The sequence below is a fragment of the Gopherus evgoodei genome, chromosome 7, assembly GCF_007399415.2.
Source record: "Gopherus evgoodei ecotype Sinaloan lineage chromosome 7, rGopEvg1_v1.p, whole genome shotgun sequence".
NCBI lineage: Eukaryota > Metazoa > Chordata > Testudines > Testudinidae > Gopherus > Gopherus evgoodei.
In genome coordinates, this window is record NC_044328.1 from 61438670 (window position 1) to 61462707 (window position 24038).

The following is a 24038-nucleotide window of genomic DNA, read 5'->3' on the forward strand; positions in this document are numbered from 1 at the left end:
TAGTAGAAAGTGTTCCTTTAAAAAAATTAAAAATTTACAATTCTAAATATTCTAAATAAACTCTTCCAATGCCTTACACTAATTGCCCTCATTTTTTCTCCTTATTACTACTGCACATTTGTTCCCCATTTCAGAATGCTTGTGATTTTTTCCATAGATTCCTAACTCAAGACAACATGCTTCTAAAATCCTGACTGTAATTAATCAATACAAATCACCAGCTAAAATCTAGCCAACCTAAACAAAAGAGCATGAAATATTTGCTTTACTACAATATCAACATATTAATAAGACAATCTGGTGTAGACTTTGGGGATTTTTCCTCTTTTGGAGAGAGTTAGGCAAATTGTCAGGGAAAATTAAGTTTAAAAAACTGCAAGCTAGACAAACCAATATACCTCCAGCTATGAAAATCCTACCTTTGAATTACATTCAACAATAACATTTAAAAGTATTGATTGAACCTAAATTCCCTCCTACATGAAAACAATTAAGAGAAGTTGGAGCACTAAGAAAAATACTAGTTCCTCAAGAAAATGAAAGCAAGAGCAAGATCCTGACACCCTCACCCAAGTAATAATCCCATATGTTAATGAGACTACTCTGATAAATAAGGTTTGCTAGAGTTTCATTTTGGATCTGAACTAAAGGGCAGATCTATATGGCAATCAGATACAGGTGGCTTGGTTGTGCCAGCTGACTCAGGCTTGTGGGGCTCAGGCTTGAGGGCTCTTTAATTGCGATGTTGCCCTTTGGGCTGCGGCCGAGCTCTGGGACTCTCCCACTGCACAGGGTCCTAGAGCAGTGGTTCTCAAACTTTTGTACTGGTGACCCCTTTCAAATAGCAAGCCTCTGAGTGTGACTCCCCCCCCCCCCCGCCCTTTATAAATTAAAAACACTTTTTTATATATTTAACACCATTCTGGATGCAAAATGGGGTTTGGGGTGGAGGCTGACAGCTCGCAATCCCCGTATAATAACCTCCCAACCCCCAGTTTGAGAACTCCTGTCCTAGAGCCTGGGCTCCAGCCCCAGTCTCTACAATGCAATTAAACATCCTCTTAGTCCAAGCCCCGAAAACCCAATTCAGCTGGCACGGCCCAGCTTTGGGTTTTTAATTGCAGCATGGACATACTGTGAGCCCCAAACTTACTCCTGAGTTCTGATATGAACACAACAGAATATTACGCTTTCTGCCTCATTCATTTTACATGTAAGGGGTGTGGTTGGGGAGGTGAGGGGGGCGGACTGGGGAGAGCTTTGTATGAAATCCTGCTCTTTCATTAGAACCTATTATCGTAATTTACCAGTGGGATGCGATCACACAATTCACATTACAGCTGATGTGACCTATGCACAGAGAGAGAAAAAACAGACATGAGAGCATGCAAGTGATGCCACACCAGGCAATCTCTAACTCTCAGAGGATGACGTTTCTGATGGCTACTGGGCAGATGCCCTTGGCTCTTCATTAGGGCTCTCATCATTATTAACACATTGCTTGATATCTTTAACCTGCTCAATCATTGCCCAGCTTTTAACTAATGGCAGGTCTACCATGGGAGGAGCTGGAGGTGGGGCAGGGTAAATGTGGTACCTGGATCAGCCAATGTGGCGAAGCACCACACTCCTGTGGCACCAAAACCCCTTGGAAAAGGGTCACCTGTTCTTCACCCCAGACCTGACAAACTCATGACAGCAGACACACGTCTTTCAAGATATTTATCCATAAAGGGTAACATGTAAGGTATCTACAGAAAGCTCATAACTTGCCAAGATTCATAATCATGGTGAGATGTCTGTACAAATAATATTTAAGGAATAATGTCTTTCAATATAAAGTATGCTTTATGGACTTTGAAGCAACTGGAGGTAAAAAGGAACTTTGCAAGACAGCGGTTCGCCCTCTGTGAATGGAAACATAAGGCTGTTTTCAGTATAACACAGAGGAAGAAGCAGCCTGCTGAATCCTTTCATTGAGGAGACATCTTGAGAAGCAAGGTGTTCTCATGAAAAATTGGATCCCAGTTATTGAGAAACCAACCAGCTCTGTAACAGACTGAACTTGATGGGGAAAACCTACTTTATTAGAGAGGAAAGGTAACTATTAATAAAGTACAGATGCAGGTTCACCTTTTATGATTTTGTTTTGTATTGTAACCATTTGTTTCCATCACTCTCTCTTGTTTCTAGATAATCTTTATTGTTTCTTAAATAAACTGACTTTTGTTTTATAAATAAGTGCTCACAGACACTATGTGGTTCACAGGAGCGGTGGTCTGAGGTAAAACCAGTAAACTTGGGTATGCTGCACCTTGGGGAGCAGAGGATCTGGGATCTCTGTGAGTAGCCAGTGTCAGGTGCTAGATAGCACAAGGGAATGATTCAAAGGCACTTGGGGGTGGGGGTGCTCCTATTGTTAGCCTGCAAGGCGAAGGTAGGGCTGGCTTAGCCCAGAGGAGAGTGTGTGAGCAGATTAAAGGATCTGACATTCAGCCAGACACAGGCAAGACTCTCTCGTGCTGGGGTAAGGGAGTAACAAGGTGACCCACGGTCCTGGCTGCCCCAAGAACTGTCACGGTTCCCATTTTATTAGGAGGGAAACTGATCCACAAAGCAGTTAAACAACTTGCTGAAGGTCGTGGAGTTAATTGGTAGGATAGCCTGGAATAGAATTCAAGTCACCTAATTCCCTGTCCTGTGCTATTATTCAGGCTGAACATCACTGCTTCCCTCCTTTAGGGCTCACCTCTGCCAAGTGCTGAGTACCTTCTGCAAGTTGCCATGTGCTCTCAACTCCATTGACTTCCAGAGCAGCAGTCAGGTCACACAGACATTGTTCAGTACCTTGCAGGGCCAGGCACCTCATTAGTATCTGAGCCAATCCACTCCCTCTCTATCATGCTGGCGCTCATATCACAGTTTGCATTACTACTGCTTGGCACTTAAAATAGCACTTCATATTTTCAAGGCTCTGTACAAGCACTAACTTGTAACTAGCTCCGTGTATGTACTAATATCAAAATCAAGACCAGCCCACACCCAGTCACAGCTAGCAAGAATATAGTTTCCTCTGCGATCCAAAGGAATAGATATTTAGCAGAAATCCGAAGTCCTCAACAGACTTTGCGTAAAGGTAGGTCTGATCAGTGGCAGAGCAGATTAGAGAGTTCCCGCCATGTGTCAATAATGACAAAAGAACAAAAGGTATTTGACGTAAACATTGCTTCCAGAAAATTAGCAAGTATCAAGTGTGGCATCTCTGAACTCTCAAAATCCCAAGTGCTTTTCTTTTCCTTTTTATACTAAATCTGAACACTACTGCAGCAAGAGACAAAACATAGCATCCACACTCGCCAGTGTGCAAGTGAGCTACTTAGATGAGGAATCAAAATGGACGTGGAAACATAACCCAGGCACTTTTATAACTTCTTCAAAAAGAGAAAGTTTTACCTTTGCACTGTTCAGCACTTAGGAATAAACTATATGTCTGGTTCGAGTCATTCGTTGGATACTGCTGGCCAGACGTGTAATTTGACGACAAGTGGATCTCGTACAGCAAATTACTCGCACTCTCTCTGGAAAAAAAATTTAAAAGGAAAAGCAGATTTTTCACATAAAGTAAAAAAATAAGTCTTTGAGAAAAGTGAGAGAAAAAAGCTAGACTTGTATTCTCAGAGGAGAGAGATCTGTTTGGGACTAGATTACACTTCATCTTCTTATGCAGATAATCTATGTTTTCACTGAGCAACTCATTGTGCAGCAAGCACTTTTGCATGAATTGAAAGAAACTTTGATTCATCCAGCTTGCCAGGTTTTGTTTAAGAAAAACAAAGCAATATCTTGCCTGTGAAGATGACAGTCACTATGACAGTGAAAGGCCAGTATTTTTAGCTGAATATACAAAGCCCTTGCTGTCTGGATCTCTCTCCACCCCTTTCCTCCCTCCCGCAATCACCAACCCAGCTTCAGAAGTATCTCACATAGCATTGGTTGCAGCAGCTGCATCAAGCACTGCACTTTGACCTGCTGTTAAGTACTTTACTAGATATGAATTAGTTAGTCGATTCCTTACTGAGACTGTGTGTCTGCTCACACACACGTGTGTGCATGCACATCTGTACTTCCACTTTACACAAGACTTGCAAAATAAAACATCACTGATGTGGCAAAGGCTGCTTTTAAATTAACTCTCCCCTCGGAAAGCTTACAGGAAATCGTTTAAACTCAGCAATCCTTAGAAATCATGTGTATGAGTTAGTGCATGTTAGTTAATTCAAAACGTCTTCTGCACAGTTTAATAATATTTAATGTTGATTTTATATACATTTTTATCAAAAATGTTGATTTTTAATTAAAATCTGTACAGTTTTACTTTTCACAAGATTGATACTACCAGAGTATTTCCTGTACTTGGTATAAGGAATACCACTGTAATGTTAATTACCTGCAAACAGCAATTGCACAGATTTTAATGGGGAGCACTGTCGGTCATACAAGGTTTTAACCAACTCATGCATACTCAGGTCACTTATATTTTTCTACATTTATGTAGAAAACCTTCTTTATGCTCCAAACCAGATTACATTAGATCCATTCAACACTGAGCTTAATTATTACTAGTTATGGGGGAGAAAAAGAAGCAGAGAACTGTACTAAAGGTCACAAAATGATATTGCACCTGGCTAGTGTGGTGACATAGAAATCATATACACCGCTACCTCGATATAATGCCACCCGATATAACAAGAATTTGGATATAACGCGGTAAAGCAGTGTCCAGGGGGACGGGGCAGTGCACTCTGGTGGATCAAAACACAAGTTCAATATAACAGTTTCACCTATAACGTGGTAAGATTTTTTGGCTCCCAACAACAGCGTTATATTGAGGTAGAGGTGTAGTTTCCCCTAAAACTAGAAATAGTCCACAAAGCCCTGACTGACAATGCTGCATGCTTGTAACGTAGTTTCAGACTATTGAAATTAAGACAGAGGATATAGTGTCTAATGCCTTCCAGTTGAACAGAGAGAGAAATGGCAGGGGGGAAGGCCCCAGAACTACAGCACCAATTTGAAATACAGACAGTATACAGCCAATACTTATAACTTCAACTACAAAATGATACAGACATACAGACAGCATAATCATAACCAGTAACCCATAACCTGGTCTTAGACACCTTATATGACCCCCTTTACATAAGATTTGGTGCCACTACAGGACCTTGGTTGCAACCATGTTCTATATGGCCCCAGTTTATATAAATAACGTCACAGGAGGTATTTCAGAATACCTCTCTCCCAAAGGCAAAACCCAAATCCCGCCACTCCTGAATTCTGGATAACAGAACAAAAAAGCGTCCCCTACTGAATCAAGCACATATCTGCTTTAAAAACCTTTACAAAATGCAAACATCCATAAAATCAGGAGATGCACAACAAACACTGATCTTAATCCCCACTGGAAGTCAGAAACACCCTCAGTTTCAATTTACGAGTGAAGCAAACCAGAATGTTACACCAGCAGAGCTCCTCATTTTCATAGGCCATGCTATCACTGTTTGCATTAGAATTAAAAGAAAAAGACATTGAGGCAATCAAAACGAGTATGGGGTGGAAGCTAGGAGTTCCCTATCTCAAAGTCCTAGTTCTTCAGTAGACATGACCAAGTCAATAAACCTTTCTGCCTCAGTCTTCCCCTATATAAAATGGGAGTGATAATCCTTACCACATCCGGACATTGGGAGGAATAATTAACAAACATCTGCAAAGTACTTTTAAAAAATGTCAAGCACTACCTAAATGCTAAGTATTTTCATTATAATTATTTAAACTGCTAACACTGGTTTAATTTTAATAAGGGGGAACATACAACTACAATTTCTTTTTTTTCCACTTGCACAACAGTCAAAGAAAATCCTAGCCAGAGTCAAGCAAAGTCTCTCTTACTGCTCTACCAACCAGGATGGAGGAGACTACATGCGCACATGTGCAGTGAGAGGTGGTGGCGAGGGGAGAGGGGAATGAGGAGAAGGAATGTTGCTTTCCAAGGGCCAGATTGGTTTACCACACTAAGCTGAGTCCTGGACCGCACAGCTGCAAGTTATAAATGTCCAGGCAGGCAAACATGAGTGGCATCCCTTCCAGTCTGCCAAAATTCCAAGCAATTAGAACAGCTAGCACTTTCAGCTCTTTTGCAGGTTGCCTAGATGGAGCCTCAACAGCAGGGAAGAATGAAGGGAAGGAGCGTTGTTTTAAGAAAATATGTTAAATCAATTTTATTTTTTTATTTCCACTGCTGAATATTATTTGGCTCTCTCCACAGCCTTTATGAATGTTTGCCTTACACTGTAATGTGTTTGCCAGAAATCAATATCCTCTTATCCTCACTAACTAGTAGCCAGTGTCATCACTTGCCCAGTGTAGCCAGAACAGGAGAACTGGTTTCTTACTTGTCTTATTTCAGACAACTCACAATGTTCGACTTAGACACCACAGATAAATACTCCTATTGCAGCTGGTTGCCAACAGCTTTTAAATCAAATTCTTTGTCTTTCAAATGCACTTTTCCACTGAGTAAATATGGAGGGGCCATTCCAGGACCTATTTAAAAAATAGCTCATGACTAGAACATGGGGAATTTTCAGTTGACCCACCAGGAGGGCTGATGAAGGCTTCTTACCCTCAGGAGATGTGGGAGAAAGGAAGGGATAAAGCAAGAGATTTAAAGTGCTCCCATGGAGTACAAATGATGGAAACAACAATTATTTGTATTATTTGTACAACTCACAATCTGAATAAACAAGAGAAATGGTGAAAGGGCACAAAAAGGAGAAATGGTCCCAAGGTCAGTGATAAAGCCAGCAATCAAAACTAGTCATCCTATGTCCCAATCCCTTGCCCTAATCACCAAACCATCCCACTCCCTCAGACATTCAATACTCCCTCAACTCCAGCATTTCTGACCCTCAATGCAAAAATCAGAGTAAGTTCCCTAGAAATGAGGGTTACAAATTTTATAAAAGTTTAACTTTTTTTCCTCTGCTACAAATCTTCCCAACACATGAACAAATGGTTTCTAGATTAGATTTGTGATATAACAATATATCCCCTTTGTATTTTAATCTTGCCTATGCTCTGCATTTTCTGTCTTGTAAAAGAGTGTTAATAAGAAGCTATCATTCTAATTCTCTGTAACTGCATGCTGGGTATGTCTACACTAAGGATGCAAAGCTCCATAGTGTAGCAAAGACGCAGTCTAAAGTGACAAAACGGGTTTTCTATCAGTATAGGAGCACCACCTTCCCAAGTGACAGCAGCTAGGTCAGTGGAAGCATTCTTCCAGTGACCTATCTGTGTCTACACTGGAGGTAGGTTGGCATAACTACTTTGCTCCTGGACATGGATTTTTCACACCTGACTGACACAGCTAAGTCAACCTTAATTTTAAGTGTAGACTAGACCTCTATTTAAAGTTTATCCCCCCAGAGCACTGAAGATGGAGTTATTTCAACACCCATCAGCTGGGTAGCATCTGAAAGCAATTCCAGACCATTGGGACAACAGTCTGACTCAAGATAAGCTGGGGAGATTTTACCGCAGAGCAGTGCAAACCTGGATGCCTTTTTGAGTGCCTTCAGGCTCCACCATCTGACAATCACTGCATGGAAATAGTATCTATGTGCCAAGGAGAAAAGTTGGGACACTGCTTCAGACACAGATACTATTCCTCTTTTGGAAAGGACAATGCAAAAATACAGCTGTCTGAAAAGCATATGTGATTCTACAATGGAAAACAACGACTATTAATGATCAGGTAGAAGAAATCCCAAAATTCCAGATGACCCAATATCTTGCTTCCGGGAAGCATGTGCGACACATCTTGGTATATGCCCCTTGGATTAGTCCAATCAGTAACAGAAAGCCTATATTGTTAAAAAGTGGAGAGTGGGAGCTATTTCCTCATCAGCACCACTAGATAAACGAATTCTCACCTAAAACACCAGTGACCCAGCCACATAAACACTGCCCAAATTAGGGCCAAAATAGCAAGTAGCCAGGAAGCTGAGAGGGAGCTAGTGGTTATTTTGGGGGAGAAGAGGAGGTTGTATAAAACCCATCTCACTTAATACACAATTGTCCTGTGAAGACTGTGAGAGTACCAGCATGCAATGCTTGATGTTGCCACACACCGCATTATAGAACTGTCTTTGACCTACACGCAGTAGAGTACAGGCTGCATGGAACCCACACCCACTCAGGGTGGTGCTCTGTCTCCCTTTAGTGGTGGCTGAGCCATATATACAAGCTGATGACCCTGCTGCAGCCTTGGTGAAAGGAGCCATGTTTTAGATCAAACAGCACAGACTCACACTTTCAGATCCTAAAAGTCCCCATTTTGATTCTTGCTGCTGACATAACTCAAGGGTGCAGTGCATTATGCACACTGGCCACCCCAACAGAACATAAAACCTTCAAGACATTATAAGCTAGTCTGTTTATATGCTTGCCTCCTCACACTCATCTCTTGGAATTAAATTGATCAGTTGTAACCTTTATATCAGTATTTCATCATACAGATGCTGGAACGGAAGTGTCAGAATGCCGCTGTTGGAAATGCCCCCTACCTTTTCCTCCCAAAGGGATTTAGTATTGCAGTCTAATACATTCTTCTAAATGGGAAAGTGCCAATTTCAACTCTGTTAAGACGAGTAGTACATTTTAAATTTGTAATGCATGCTTGGTAAAAAGACAACAGGCTTGTTCATGAAACACCAAGGTTGGTAGTACAAAATAGTGAAGCAAGAAGTTACTTATAGTAAAGCTGGATCCGTCATTCTGGTTTTATATTACACCTCTTCAAAACCGTAAAGCTTACTCTACGGGGAGAGATCCATCATTCAAACAATAGCTTGAAATAAACCACAATCTGATGACTGTCATAGCCCCTTTGACACCGCTGCCTACCATCTCCCAGCGTTTATACACTAATCAGTTTAGTCTTCCCACTTGGATGCATGTGAGGCAGCTGTTTCTAATGGCTTGTATTTTCTTAAAGCCTCATAGAGCAGACAGCCAGGGCTCTACAATTTCCTCTGCTCTCTCGGCACAGACTGCCCCAAAGGAGGAACAAAACAACAAGAAAGAGGGCATGGAAAAAAAAAACAATTCATTTTCATGTTTCCTGAATCATGGAAAATCGCAGCTCATTTCTAGTTAAGGCTCAATTGTTCTTTTCCAGTGTTTTAAATAAAAGCCTTTCTACAAATCTGACAGTTATCTATTACTGAAGTTAAAATTCAATCGCTGGTCTCTTTACAAATAACATAGGGTTTTCTCTTTTTTTTTTTAATTAATATATTCAATTTTTAAAAGATCTTGCCAGCAGCTGAAGTTGATGCACTTGAAGTATGTGTGTCACTCTTATTTGTAACTTTGTTTTATAAATAAATTATATAAATAGGCTTCTTTGATTGCTCAGAGCATCCAGCATTAAGTACTGGGGCATAGCTTTAGGCATAATTGTGCTACTGAATTCATCAGCTGCCTAATTATCATTCATTTTGCATCTATTTCTGCTAATTAAAAAGAGAAAAACTCTTAACAACTTTTACATAAATACTATATTTGTTCTCTGTAAAAGACATGAGGTTAATTTACCAGTTATTAACAGATTATTTAATTTTATAACTGTCATTCTGCAGAGGCCAGTACCCCACAGTCCTGGCAAAAGGAAGCAAAAAAGGAAAACTGAAGTTCTCTCTCTGTCTCTTGCTATAACCCCTCCCCACCTAATCTGAGGGTATGTCTACATCTACAATTTTGCAGCGCTGGTTGTTACAGCTGTATTAGTACAGCTGTATAGGGCCAGCGCTGCAGAGTGGCCACACTTAACCAGCGCTGCAAGTGGTGTTAGATGTGGCCACACTGCAGCGCTGTTGGGCGGCTTCAAGGGGGGTTCGGGGAACATGAGAGCAAACCGGGGAAGGAGACCAGCTTCGCCGCGGTTTGCTCTCGCGTTCTCCGAACCCCCCTGCAAACCGCAGGGAAGGAGACCTGCTTGCACGGGGGTTCGGGGAACGCGAGAGCAAACCGGGAAAGGAGACCAGCTTCGCCGCGGTTTGCTCTTGCGTTCCCCGAACCTCCCCGCAAACCGCAGGGAAGGAGACCTGCTTGCACGGGGGTTCGGGGAACGCGAGAGCAAACCGGGAAAGGAGACCAGCTTCGCCGCGGTTTGCTCTCGCGTTCCCCGAACCACCCTGCAAACCGCAGGGAAGGAGACCTGCTTGCTCGGGGGTTCGGGGAATGCGAGAGCAAACCGCAGGGAAGGAGACCTGCTTGCACGGAGGTTCAGGGAACGTGAGAGCAAACCAGGGAAGGAGACCAGCTTCGCCGCGGTTTGCTCTCGCGTTCCCCGAACCCCCCTGCAAACCGCAGGGAAGGAGACCTGCTTGCATGGGGGTTCGGGGAACGCGAGAGCAAACCGGGAAAGGAGACCAGCTTCGCCGCGGTTTCCTCTCGCGTTCCCCAAACCCCCCTGCAAACCGGGGAAGGAGACCTGCTTGATTACCAGACGCTTCCTCAGGTATGCTGGGATACCTGCTTATTCCACGGAGGTCAAGAAAAGCGCTGGTAAGTGTCTACACTTGATTACCAGCGCTGGATCACCAGCGCTGGATCCTCTACACCCGAGACAAAACGGGAGTACGGCCAGCGCTGCAAACAGGGAGTTGCAGCGCTAGTGATGCCCTGCAGATGTGTACACCTCCTAAGTTGCAGCGCTGTAACCCCCTCACCAGTGCTGCAACTTTGTGATGTAGACAAGCCCTTAGTTACACTCATTTGCTGCATCATTTCCAACTTTGGATTGTAAGTGGACAATCACCAGGGACTGACCCCAGGAGCTCTCCCAGAGCTAACAGCGTGAACCTCCACACCCTGAGCAAAAGAGGACTGACACTGAATTCAATGATTCTTGGATCAAGCCCTAAGGGTTTTCACAGCAATTAAAAAAACACAACTGGTCCAGACCATCTGATTCAAACTCAGGCTGCGGGGTTGTAAAATTGCTGTGCAGATGTTGAGATTTCACGAGCTCTGGGACCCCACGAGGGGAACATCTCAGAGCCCAGGCTTCAGCCTGAGCCTGAATGCCTACACAGCAATTTTTACCCCTGCACTCTGAACCTCAGTTAGATGACCTGGGCCAGCCATGCCATGCCATGATCTTTAATTCCTAAGTGGCCTAGCTGGGAGCTGTAGTAATCTCCTCTTCACTAAAAAGAATGAGGAGTACTTGTGGCACCTTAGAGGCTAACAAATGTATTTGAGCATAAGCTTTCATGGGCTAAAATACAGAAAATACAATAGGAAGATAGATAGATAGATATACACATACATGGAGAACATGAAAAAATGGGGGCTGTCATACCAACTCTAATGAGACTAATCAATTAAGGTGGGTAGTATCAGCAGGAGAAAAAAAACTTTTGTAGTGATAATCAGGATGCCCCATTTCAAACAGTTGACAAGATGGTATGAGTAACAGTAGGGGAAAAATAGTTTTTAGTTTGTGTAATGACTCATCCACTCCCAATCTTTATTCAAGCCTAATTTAATGGTGTCCAGTTTGCAAATAAATTCCAGTTCTGCAGTTTCTTGTTAGAGTCTGTTTTTTAAGTTTTTTTGTTGAATAATTATGACTTTTAGATCTGTAATTGAGTGTCCAGGGAGGCTGAAGTATTCTCCGACTGGTTTTTGAATGTTATAATTCTTGATGTCAGATTTGTGTCCATTTATTCTTTTGCACTGAGACTGTCTGGTTGGGCCAATGTACGTGGCAGAGGGGCATTGCTGGTACATGATGGCATATATCACATTGGTAACTGTGCAGGTGAACAGGCCTCTGATAGTGTGGCTGATGTGATTAGGTCCTATGATGGTGTCCCTTGAATAGATATGTGGACAGAGCTGGCAATGGGCTTTGTTGCAAGGATGGGTTCCTGGGTTAAGAGAGCATGACACAAACACACTGGGCTCTTTGGAGCAAGGTCTCGCTCTTTCTTTCTGTATGTCTACATGGAAAAGATGTGCTCTTGACTTGCATTAGCTAATGCATTTTAAAACAGCAGTAAAAACAATGAGGAGTCCTCATGGCACCTCACTGTTTTTACTAATACAGACTTAACAGGGCTACCCCTCTGAAACCGGTCATAAAACAGCAGTGAAGACATATCACTGTCCTATAGGGCAGCCTGGGTGTGCTTGAACTGGAACTGCTAACTCGAGTTAAAAGACAAGTTGCTGTATCTTCACTGATATTTTAATCCAAGTTACTTAACACGGATTAAGATAACCTGACTTAAATTTCCGATTTCAGGAAATCATGGAGAGGCTCAGACAATAATTATTTAATGACAGTAGACACATTCAAACAGTTAAAGCTTTATAACTGTTAAACATAAATTGTCAACATCACGTCAGAAGATATAAAGTAAATATCTTTCAAACCAAAAACTCTAATACATTCTCAAGAAGCATTTTTCTTATTTTACCTCTCTGTAAATTGTGATGATGTTCATCAATGGAAACATCTTTTTCGTTGGTTTGTGTGCAATAGACATTGGCCAACATTTACTGACAAAAGTCTACTTCTTCTAACCCTGTATATAGATAAAGAGTAGCAGCATTCCCATTTTGCCCAGGGGCTGTCCCTGATCCTACCTAGCCACTCCAGGCAATGGGCTCTCCAGCCAACCTCACTGGTCTTGGATGGGGACCCAGCAGCACCTTTCCCTGCTGTTCAGTAATCCTCTCCCCACCTCCTCTGATTACTACCTTAGCTGCAGCAGCAAGAGCTCCTGCCTTCCTGAGGGCTGCCTCTCAGCTGTGCTCATTGGGAGCTCTGACTGAAGGTGACAATCGGCTGCTAGCACTTACTTTAGGCTGAGAAGGTTGCAAAGCCTGCACTCCATGCTGGCATAGAGGACTGTCCCAGTTCGAAGGAAGGGAGAGAGAAACAGTGCAAGAGCACAAGTGATCAGCAGTGAAAGTGAATGACTGGGGTGAATAGCCAATGTAACAACACAATTCTGCTTCAAATAACCCAGGGATCGGGGGCAGGTGAGAGACTGCACATTCAGGTTAATTTTAGTTCTCTCTGTCTTTCTGCCTTTTCCTATCACCAGTCTAAGGGGGAAAAAAATAACTTAAAACACACCCTAGTGCACACAACCCCTTAAATGGTTGGTGGTGAAGACCACCATGCCTTCCACCTAGCACTTCAGCTAACTTGGAGAACTGTCAGCATTTAAAACCAAGTTCCTTCTCTGAGTGGAGAATGCACATAACCTGACAGAAGTAGAGGGAAAAAGGAAAGCTATCTCAGGGCTTGTCTACATCAGAAAGTTGCAGCGCTGGTGAGGGAGTTACAGCGCTGCAACTTTGAGAGTGTCCACATCTGCAGGGCATCACCAGCGCTGCAACTCCCTGTTTGCAGCGCTGGCCGTACTCCCGTTTTGTCTCGGGTGTAGAGGATCCAGCGCTGGTGATCCAGCGCTGGTAATCCAATGTAGACAGTTACCAGCGCTTTTCTTGACCTCCGTGGAAGGAGGAAGCCTCTGGTAATCAAGCTAGTTTCCTTTCCCGGTTTGCTCTCTCGGTCCCGGAGCCAGCCAGCAAACCGCAGGGAAGGAGACCTGCTTGCTCGGGGTTCCGGGACCGAGAGAGCAAACCGGGAACGCCGCGGTTTGCTCTCTCGGTCCCGGAGCCAGCCAGCAAACCGCAGGGAAGGAGACCTGCTTGCTCGGGGTTCCGGGACCGAGAGAGCAAACCGGGAAAGGAAACCAGCTTCGCCGCGGTTTGCTCTCTCGGTCCCGGAACCCGAGCAAGCAGGTCTCCTTCCCTGCGGTTTGCTGGCTGGCTCCGGGACCGAGAGAGCAAACCGCGGCGTTCCCGGTTTGCTCTCTCGGTCCCGGAACCCCGAGCAAGCAGGTCTCCTTCCCTGCGGTTTGCTGGCTGGCTCCGGGACCGAGAGAGCAAACCGCGGCGTTCCCGGTTTGCTCTCTCGGTCCCGGAACCCCGAGCAAGCAGGTCTCCTTCCCTGCGGTTTGCTGGCTGGCTCCGGGACCGAGAGAGCAAACCGCGGCGTTCCCGGTTTGCTCTCTCGGTCCCGGAACCCCGAGCAAGCAGGTCTCCTTCCCTGCGGTTTGCTGGCTGGCTCCGGGACCGAGAGAGCAAACCGCGGCGTTCCCGGTTTGCTCTCTCGGTCCCGGAACCCCGAGCAAGCAGGTCTCCTTCCCTGCGGTTTGCTGGCTGGCTCCGGGACCGAGAGAGCAAACCGCGGCGTTCCCGGTTTGCTCTCTCGGTCCCGGAAACCCGAGCAAGCAGGTCTCCTTCCCTGCGGTTTGCTGGCTGGCTCCGGGACCGAGAGAGCAAACCGCGGGGAAGCTGGTTTCCTTTCCCGGTTTGCTCTCTCGTCCCGGAACCCCCCTTGAAGCCGCCCAACAGCGCTGCAGTGTGGCCACATCTAACACCACTTGCAGCGCTGGTTGCTGTAAGTGTGGCCACTCTGCAGCGCTGGCCCTATACAGCTGTACTAATACAGCTGTAACAACCAGCGCTGCAAAATTTTAGATGTAGACATGGCCTCAGGTACATATCTAACCCCTCCAGTCGGCATATGCGCTATCTGGATAAAGGATCAATACCAGCCAGCCTCCACCAAAATATAGGGCTTTAAGATGGGCCAACGAGCATTTAAAATAGGGAGCCAAATGGGATGATCCTCAGGACGACATGAAAAGTGCAGATAATCCGAGGGGAAGGAAGTTAAATACCAAAACTACAATTCATTGGTACACCCCCAAAAAAAGGTTTAAGGGCCAGATCCTGAGCTGGGGTAAGTCAATGTAGCTCCACTGACTTCAGTTTACGATAGCTGACAATCTGGCCCTTAGTCTTTAAAGATAGACAATGCAACCAAAAGTTCAGGCAAGAACAAACGAGGCTGATCCGAGCAGCTCAGGTTTTGTGGGCAAGCAGCATTTTAGCTCCCCATAAATCTTCTATTGGTGCATTGATCATCAATATTACCACTCCAGAACTCCTCCCCTCCCTGCAGGTAGTAGCCAGGTAGCCAAGTAGCTCAGTTCAAGAAGCATGGGTAGAAGTTTTAATTAAGATTAGACACTACTACTTAGGGTTAGTCACTCTGTACATCAGAAAAAGGGGAGGAGTGTAGACATTCGCATATTGACTTCTAACGGATTCTAGTGGGAATAGATAGCATTTAATTTTTTTATCTGAACTGAAATAAAAAAAATATTCTATTTAATATCTATTTAATATCCATTAAAAGAAAAAGAATCCCACCAGACCACAGAGATGTGTAGACTACTATACTATTAACAAACTGTACATGCAAGAGCTAACTGAACATTCAGGAAGATGTTAAAGATTAATTTCACTACTAGCAGGACAGCCAGTGCTGGCCTAGAAGTCGCCAGCCATACATACGGAGTGTTAGATTGAATCATTCAACTGGTAATAGCTAAACATTGGGTTGGCTCTTTTTATTTGCCTAATGTTTGAGCACCTCATGAGTAGCTCCTTTTTGTTTAGGATCCTCTTAAATTTCAATACATTATTCAAATTTGAAAAATACACAGCAATAAAATGGAAAATATTGTCAGAAGAAAAATGAATTCTCTTCACCAGTATCTGGAGTTCTACTGATTCAAAATAACCCACCCTATTAAGTGTGGTATGTTCATTGTTTTAGGTTTGGTTTTAGAGTGGGTTATTTTTTATGTTTCTCTTGAAAAATTAAGGAGTTTAAAAATAACTGGAGATTACAATTAATAAAAACTAGGTTACATTGTTTGATCTAAGCTAGTCCCTTATATTACAAAAACAAAACAAATGAATTGGCTAAGTATTTCTTTACCTTGGAATTTTATTGAAGGAGTTCATGATATTAAAATGACAAACGAGATCATAGAGTTCAAAAGGCAACATATACTTTATATAAAAATAAAAGTGTTACCTTCATCCCCATGGTGTATTGAGAGGGCTAGAATAAATTTAGATAAGATATCCACCAATGGAAACGGAATTTGTGATTACAAAGCCAAATAATGAGACCCACTTCTGCCAAGACTTACATGTGTACAAGTAACTGGATGCACTGTGAGTAGTCCCATTAAAGTCAGTGGAACTAGTCACAGGGGCCGATCCTCAGCTAGTGTAAACTGTTCCAGCTCTACTCAAGTCAATGGAACTGTAATAACTGAAAAACAGCTGAGGATCTGGCCCACGGTGCATAAACTTAAGCACACAGATAAGTTTATGCAGGATCAGAGCTAAGGATTTATATTTGGAAAGGCGATTTGTTATCCCCCATGTTTAACCCTACCAATGAAAACTAGCTCACTTTAATAGCCAATGAAACTACTAGCCCAAATGAATGCACGTACACCCATCAAAGCTAAAGAAAGTGGACTCATGGTGGAATCTGATTAAAATATGGAACAAAGCAGTAGGTTCTCTAAAATAAATCCATTTTTTGACAATATAAAATATAGAAATTATTCCAGTGAACCTTCAAATGAGCATTGTTAACTGATAGGAAGTAATATCTTGTCAGTTAGATTTAATTAATACAGGACTAAAATTATTTCAAAAGACAAAGAAGAGTTAAATTTAGCATTTCATCAATATTTACAGATGAGAACGCGCAAATATTTTGGACCAGATTTATATACATGTTTGGACTGCCCTGTATTCCATTGCACAGAAATCTTCTCCATAATTTTGATGAATAAAAAAGCCCTAAAACATTTACCAAAACGCAAACTAGCAATGGCCTCAACAAAACAGATATTTTATGGATGAAAGAGTAATGACTAAAAAATTAACTGAAGCTATATTGCCTACATTTTTCAGATCAATTAAATATCCTCTACAGATACTCTAGATGATTAGTACACTTTTCTAGATTCCTTTTTCTTATCTACAGATGTAAAGTGACATTGGACACTTTATGTCATATGCTGTGTTCTTGTGTTTCATTAAGAAAACGTTCACATATTCTGTGAACGTGCTACACAAAGTATCAGAGGGGTAGCCGTAGACTACATGGCTACCCCTCTGATACTTGACACCATGCAAGGCACTGCATTTAGCCATATGGAGTGGAAATCCATCAACCTCATGAAGAAACTTGCACAAATACAGACAGATATCATCTTCCTTTCCAAATGCAAACGGATGGACATCATACCAAAAGGACTAAAGGTAAAAAATCCACTGTTATCTACATACTACACAGACCACAGTGAGAGATTATGCCATACTCTTTCAAAAAAAACTGAGGCAAGAATCTAAATACAGATTATGGAGCTGAACTCACTTTTGGCTAATGGTGCAACTAGCACTGAGGTTCCCCTACTAAGAGCTGAGATCACAGAGTTGAAATCACTAAAGAGCTGCTGAGAGCACTGAGTACTGTGCTAGCTAGTAGGGGAGCCTGAAGCTATACTGTGGAACTGAGCAGCTGGCGGAGTGGAGCAGTTGTGGGGACAGCTGGAGCCCCTGGATATTTCCACCACATGCATCTGAAGAAGTGGGTATTCACCCACGAAAGCTTATGCTCCAAAACATCTGTTAGTCTATAAGGTGCCACAGGATTCTTTGGTGCTACACAAAGTTACTCAAAAGCAGCAAAGAGTCCTGTGGCACCTTACAGACTAACAGACGTTTTGGAGCATGAGCATGCATCCGACGAAGTGGGTATTCACCCACGAAAGCTCATGCTCCAAAATGTCTGTTAGTCTATAAGGTGCCACAGGACTCTTTCCTGCTTTTACAGATCCAGACTAAGACGGCTACCCCTCTGACACAAAGTTACTCAAGTGGTCAGAACTTTCATGCCAACTGGATGTGTGTTTTTGGCACCTATGTAACCATGCTAGAACGAAGAACATAAGCAGAAGTTTTTTCCTATGGCTTAGTAGGTGGCCAATGAAGCCGCAACACTCGCAGTTCTGTGGTAGAATTCTTGAGCAGTATTGTCTAGTGGAAAAAGCAACATCTTATGACTCAGGAGACCTGGATTCTAGTCCCAGCTCAGCCACTGGCCTGCTGAGTGACCTTAGGCAAGTAACTTCACGTCTGGGTCTCAGTTTCCCTATCTGTACAATGGGAATACGATGGTTGCCTCCTTTGTAAAGGGCTTTTGAGATCTACTAATGGCAAGTGCTATTTTTAAAGAATTAGGTACTATTAGCAGTAATATCACTGTGCCTCAGTTCCTGCAAAATGGGTGAAATATAATCCACTCTCTCTCACTCATCTATTTAGACTGTAAACTCTTTTGTGCAGTGACTGCCTCTTAGTACATATTTGTACAGGCCCTAATATAATGGTGTCCTGACCTCAGCGGGGGCCTTGAGATGCTATTGGAATATAAACAAACAATAAATGCAAAATTGCTGTCATTTGGAAATATGGCAGATTGCCTAATATGCTTTCTTGATCGAGTTAAAATATTTACTATTTCTAACTGGAAATAATGTGACAAGGCATAAGGCTAAGTATATTTTACTCATCTGGCACCCATAGATAGCCGCTTAATTTAAAGATTATATGGTGTAATTGTGACTTTACTCAATGACAAGAACAACAGAAAGGAAATTTTGGACACAGGTGGTAGAATTTTTGGTTTCTGTCACTCCCCCTTTTGTGGGTGTGTGTGTAAATGATAAAATTATGTAAATAAATGCATTACAAATAATTGACAATTATGAGAGGTACACACACTTATCGCTGGCTTTATTATAACGGTATATAATCTGTGAAGGGAGGGGGACTAGATGATCTTTTGAGGTCCCTTCCACCCCTACATTTCTATGATTCTGTAACAATTATAAATTAAGATATTTGAATTTATATGTAATTGATCACAAGTAATAATATTCATGAGTCTTTTATTACAATGTTCCTTAATGGACAGAGATCACATTTAATATAACATAATTTGAAATTGAATAATTGTATTGTTAGAATTTATTCCGAATGGTTAACAGAACAATTTCTGCCTCAGGAATTATTTCAGTAACATTTTATGTCATAAGATATTCATACACCCCCTTTTGTATTTTTATTACTAAGTTTAAAAAATGTTATAGATTGAACAGCCAGGCAAAACCAGAAGCTTGTCAGTGACACAATAAAACACATTCAGTGGTGAGTAGTCCTTTTCTCACTAAATTTTGCAGAGTACAGAGAAAGGGAGGAGGGGAGAGAGGCACAAACATCTGGAATAACTTCCCCCTTTCTATTAATCAAGAAACCTTCTTAAAACCCTCTTCTTCTACCTCAACCTTCATCTCTCAGATCAGTCTGCTCTCACTTTCCCCCTCATCTTTTATTGCTTGTGTTGTAGCTACCTGAATTAGTCTGTAAGCTTCTCAGGATAATAAAGGGGTTCCTTTTGAGTTTGTATAATCTAAATTTGAAATTCTGGCTCACTGAAGTCAATGGCAAAACTCCATTGACTTCAGTGGGGCCAGGATTTCACCCTAAGTTCTCTGTAAATAGTCATGCTCTCTCCTCTCTTTGCATTATTTACAAGTGGCAAAGCCATTCCCGGGTTTTGCATGTCTTTCCAAAAGTGGTAAGAGAAACCCCCAAAATTTTATAGTAGCCCGCTCCCCCCTCACAGTTATCTATGTTGTTAAAATCACTGTCTCCCGCTGAATTTTCCCATTTGAAGTCTGTTAGTTAGCGGAACAGTTGGGGCAGGGGGCTGATGCTGCTTAGCAACATTTGCAAGTGCAGCACTAACTCTGTTTTTAGAATCATTTGTAATTTAAGCAACCATTTGTGAAAGAAAAGAACCATCATAAATGCTTACATCCATAGACTGGTATGTGGAGAGCAAGTATACACCCGCTCCTACACATTCAGTGCGGGGAAGCACAGAGGAGCAATCAGAAAGATACCAGGGTTACAAGGGTTAATATATCTGCTCTTTATTTAGATAGACTGAGAACCAGCAACACCCTTGGCAACATTTAGAGTAAATCTGTGAAAGGCACAGGCATCCATAACGTCTCTTTATATTCCCCTTTTCAAAGCACATTTTATGTTTTTATCATTTTGTTTTTAAATAGAGTTCGCTTCCAAATATCCCCCCCAGCCCCAACGCCCCCTCCCCCACCACACACACACACACCCCTTTATTGCCTGGTTAATATCGTTCATACACAAGGGCAGGCCTGGGAAGCATAATTACATATCTGGTACCTGGCTGTATGTGAACACTCCCAGTGATAGGGGGTTCATTGCCAAATCTAATTTGTGAAGAGCACGATTTGCAGCAGATGGATAGAAAAGGCCCCCGCATGGGGTTGCCTTTCATTCTGCCCACTGGCCTCAGCAAGAAGCTATTCACTGCCTCTTCCCAAGACTAATGATACAGAGCATTCTGCGCAAGACTGAAATAATCCTCGTCCAAAGATTCCAGCATTAGCCTTCCCTTGCAGAAGAAGCACCGTCACATTATACGACAGAGAATGGCCGTATCACAGCTATGATTTAAGAAGATTCAGTATACAGTATATTAGTCACCTTGCATTCCTTTTCAGCCTCTAATAGCTCTCTTTAGGCATAACTACATTGCAATTAAAAAAACGCTGGCTGTCCCGTGTCAGCTGACTTTGGTTCATGGGGTGCAGGCTAAGGGATTGTTTAACTGCAGTGTAGAAATTCAGGGACCATTACAGGACCCTAGAGCCCAGGCTCCAGCCCAAGCCAGGAGGTCTACACTGCAATTAAACAACTCCTTAGCCAGAGCCCAATGAGCTAGAGTCAGCTGGCACAGCCAGCCATGGCCTAGAAATCCCCTTTGTGTCATGCTTCCTTTTGACCTCTCAGCTTCTTCCTGCCAAAACGCTTGGAACAACCTCTAACTTTTGTGTTCCAAATACCTTCCCATTTCTCTAAATAAATTCTTTAAAAAAAAAAAAATCAGCACATCTTTTGCAAACACACAATGAAATCACTGACATGTCTGATCCCTTGTCTTGTGTATTTTTTTTTCTGCATTCTATTATAAGGAACTTGGGGCAGAAATTTGACCTTTACATGTCTTATAAGTCACTGCATACACTTCTTTTCAATTTTAGAATTGCACAAAAGGTTCCACATGTAAAATTCTCCCACCAGTTCCTGTTTTTAGTTCTCACTGTTCATACCATGGTTTCTCTACGTGCAGATAAGCCAGATGGGATTCCTGCTTTCCCCCTCTCTCTGCAGCCCTCCTTTTGGTGTTCCATTTATACAATGATTGTTAAAAGATGAAGCAGAGAAAAACTTGTATGGCTCTTGCTTTGCCATAAAATTGACAGGTGGGCCAAATGCACATTTGCTGTGAATTGCCATTTGCTTTTCATAAGTTCAAGCTTCATGATACTAGACATTAGGGAAACACTTTCATTTAGTTAAGTGAGCGGCCTTGTCTGGAAGTATCTTTAGCAAAAGGAAACCTATGTTTCCTCTTCACTTTATCTCATTACCCAAAATACCATGTTCCTTTTTATTAAAGTAAGAAGCACTGGCACTTCCAGCACCCATACTGCACTCTACCAATTGATTTTTAAGGCTCACGGGGTACCAACAAATATTTAAGCAAAAATAGCAACCCCCTTGGGTAGTCATATATTCAAGTGTCATGTCTTTACTTCTGTATTTCAAGCAGCAGAGTAGTTCCCTGCACAATATGCAATACTCCATGACTTGTTGCAGATGAGAGGTAGTCTATTCTTAGAACTCCTGGTACTGGTATACTGTGGTTAAGCAATGTAAGCTGAAAAGATCTCAGTAGCAGGATTCTCTACTGGAGTGTAAGGATGGGTCATTTCAGATTGGCATCCTCAGTGTGTAAAAAATATTCAGTGATTGGAAATGAAACGGTACCTTACATGGATGATTGGTGGGACACAGTAAGCAATGGCCAACAGCAGCATAGCAGTGCAGTCAGAACCTGCACAGAAGTCCCAGTGCTACTATATTCATGTACTGCAGTGTTTAGACAAAGAAAGTAGGAGGAGGGAAAGGGTAGTGAAGGTAGGAAATTCACCTGAATCAGATTTTCAATCACGCTAACTATGCCTGTCATGTATGCACAAAGCCTAAGCTGATACACTTTGCATAAGGGTAGCAGAAAAAGGAGAAAATCAGAACATAAAACAAAAGCATCTACTGAAGATCAAGTAAGAGTCAGTGCAAGTTCACAGACAATTGGGAGAAGTTTCCTCTTCCTCATCTTGTTTTTTTATGTTTTCTAGAAGCTAAATTTGCCAAGAAACAGTTATGAAAATGTCAGGGGGAGGAGAAGAGTTAGTCTCGCACACCAATTATTCTGACTGAGTTTACAAAATGTAAACAGCAAGGTCAGATTGTCAGAGCAAGTGCAGGATGCTTGCATGCTGATCAGCACGGCTGCTGAGGATTTGGTTCTCTTTGGTGAAAGATTCAGGTCTAATGAAGTTCACGCCCTGGTTGATAGGGCAATGCTGACCTCAGCTGCAATATTCTCCTAGTAGGATAGAGAGAGTGTCTCTTCCACTTGTCCCCATCCTTGTGGGTGCCATTTTATTGCAATCAGGAGCCCAGCTTGTTCCACCCAGTGCCTAGGCTTGATGCCGGGAGGCGGGGGGGAGGGAGGGAGGAAAAGAGAAAGGGGCAGGGGGGTGCTGGAAAGAGGGCAGGGAGAGAAAGTGAGGTGGGGGTTAGTCGTAGTTTCTCCAAGTTGCCACAAAATGCATCTCTCCAGAGTTATCCCAGTGCTATCTGTCAACTGTTTTTCAGGGCTGTGAAAAATCAATGAGATTTGTGCTGCAAACTGATCATTATGACAGTAAAAACTCTGCAATGAAATTGATTTGCTTAAATATAACAACAATTTAACAGTGACTTGTAGGAGAGGAAAACCCTCAAGATCTCATATAAAAAGTGAGATAAGCCATAAACCTTGCTATGCTAACTAAACGGATGTTTAAAAAAAAAAATAGGCTTCAGACTTGTTAAAAAGGAGATTCCCCATTTAAGCCAACACAATGCAGAAAAAGAATAGCCAGAGCAGCTGAATCACAACATGCTTTTGGCTGGGCAAACTAATGCATTTATAAATTACATGCAGCAGCTACGATTAAAGACTGTGAGTTGTCCCAGGCTTTTGGCTTTATTTCACCCTTTTGTAAGAGCGTACAGAGCATAAATCTAGCAACATTTCCATGAAATCCCAACCTGCCCTTCTGCAGGGCTCAGCAACCTGAAATCAGTGGTGGTCTTGCCAGTCAGGGTCAGGAGAACAGAAATTCAAATAGGACAAAGTAAGTTTTTACCTCCATTTCAATTCATAGCTAACATTGTAGCTCTTCTCAATCACAAATCCATTGTAGGGTAACTGCTGCAGTGATCTGGATGGTGTATAATACACATTCCAACCCAGTGGATAAAGCTCTGGACTACTAGTCAAGAAATCTGGTTTCTATTCTTGGTTCTTCCACTATACACTTCCTCTCTCTAGGCCTCTATCTCCTCTCCGGCCTGGTCTACACTACACGTTTAAACCGATTTTAGTAGCGTTAAACTGATTTAACCCTGCACCCGTCCACACAACGAGGCCCTTTATATCGATATAAAGGGCTCTTAAAACCAGTTTCTGTACTCCTCCCCGACGAGAGCAGTAGCGCTGAAGTCGATATTGCCATGTCGGATTAGGGTTAGTGTGGCCGCAAATCGACGGTATTGGCCTCCAGGAGCTATCCCACAGTGCACCACTGTGACCGCTCTGGAAAGCGATCTGAACTCGGATGCACTGGCAGGTAGACAGGAAAAGCCCCGTGAACTTTTGAATTGCATTTCCTGTTTGCCCAGCGTGGAGCTCTGATCAGCACGGGTGGCGATGCAGTTCCAAATCCAAAAAGAGCTCCAGCATGGACCGTACAGGAGATACTGGATCTGTTCGCTGT

General features: G+C 42.7%; 1 protein-coding gene across 13 annotated transcripts in view; it reads right to left on the reverse strand.

Moving 5' to 3' along the window:
• The window catches only part of ZMIZ1 (zinc finger MIZ-type containing 1), a 508413-nt gene that overhangs the window by 369739 nt on the left and 114636 nt on the right, over positions 1-24038 (reverse strand). For 11 of the 13 annotated variants that reach the window (XM_030569259.1, XM_030569253.1, XM_030569258.1 and 8 more), the window contains exon 3: positions 3454-3578. The exons of the other annotated variants lie outside the window; for them this stretch is intronic. The gene's annotated coding sequence lies outside the window, so the exon portion shown is untranslated. The remainder of the gene's footprint in view (positions 1-3453; positions 3579-24038) is intronic. 13 annotated transcript variants of the gene reach the window in all.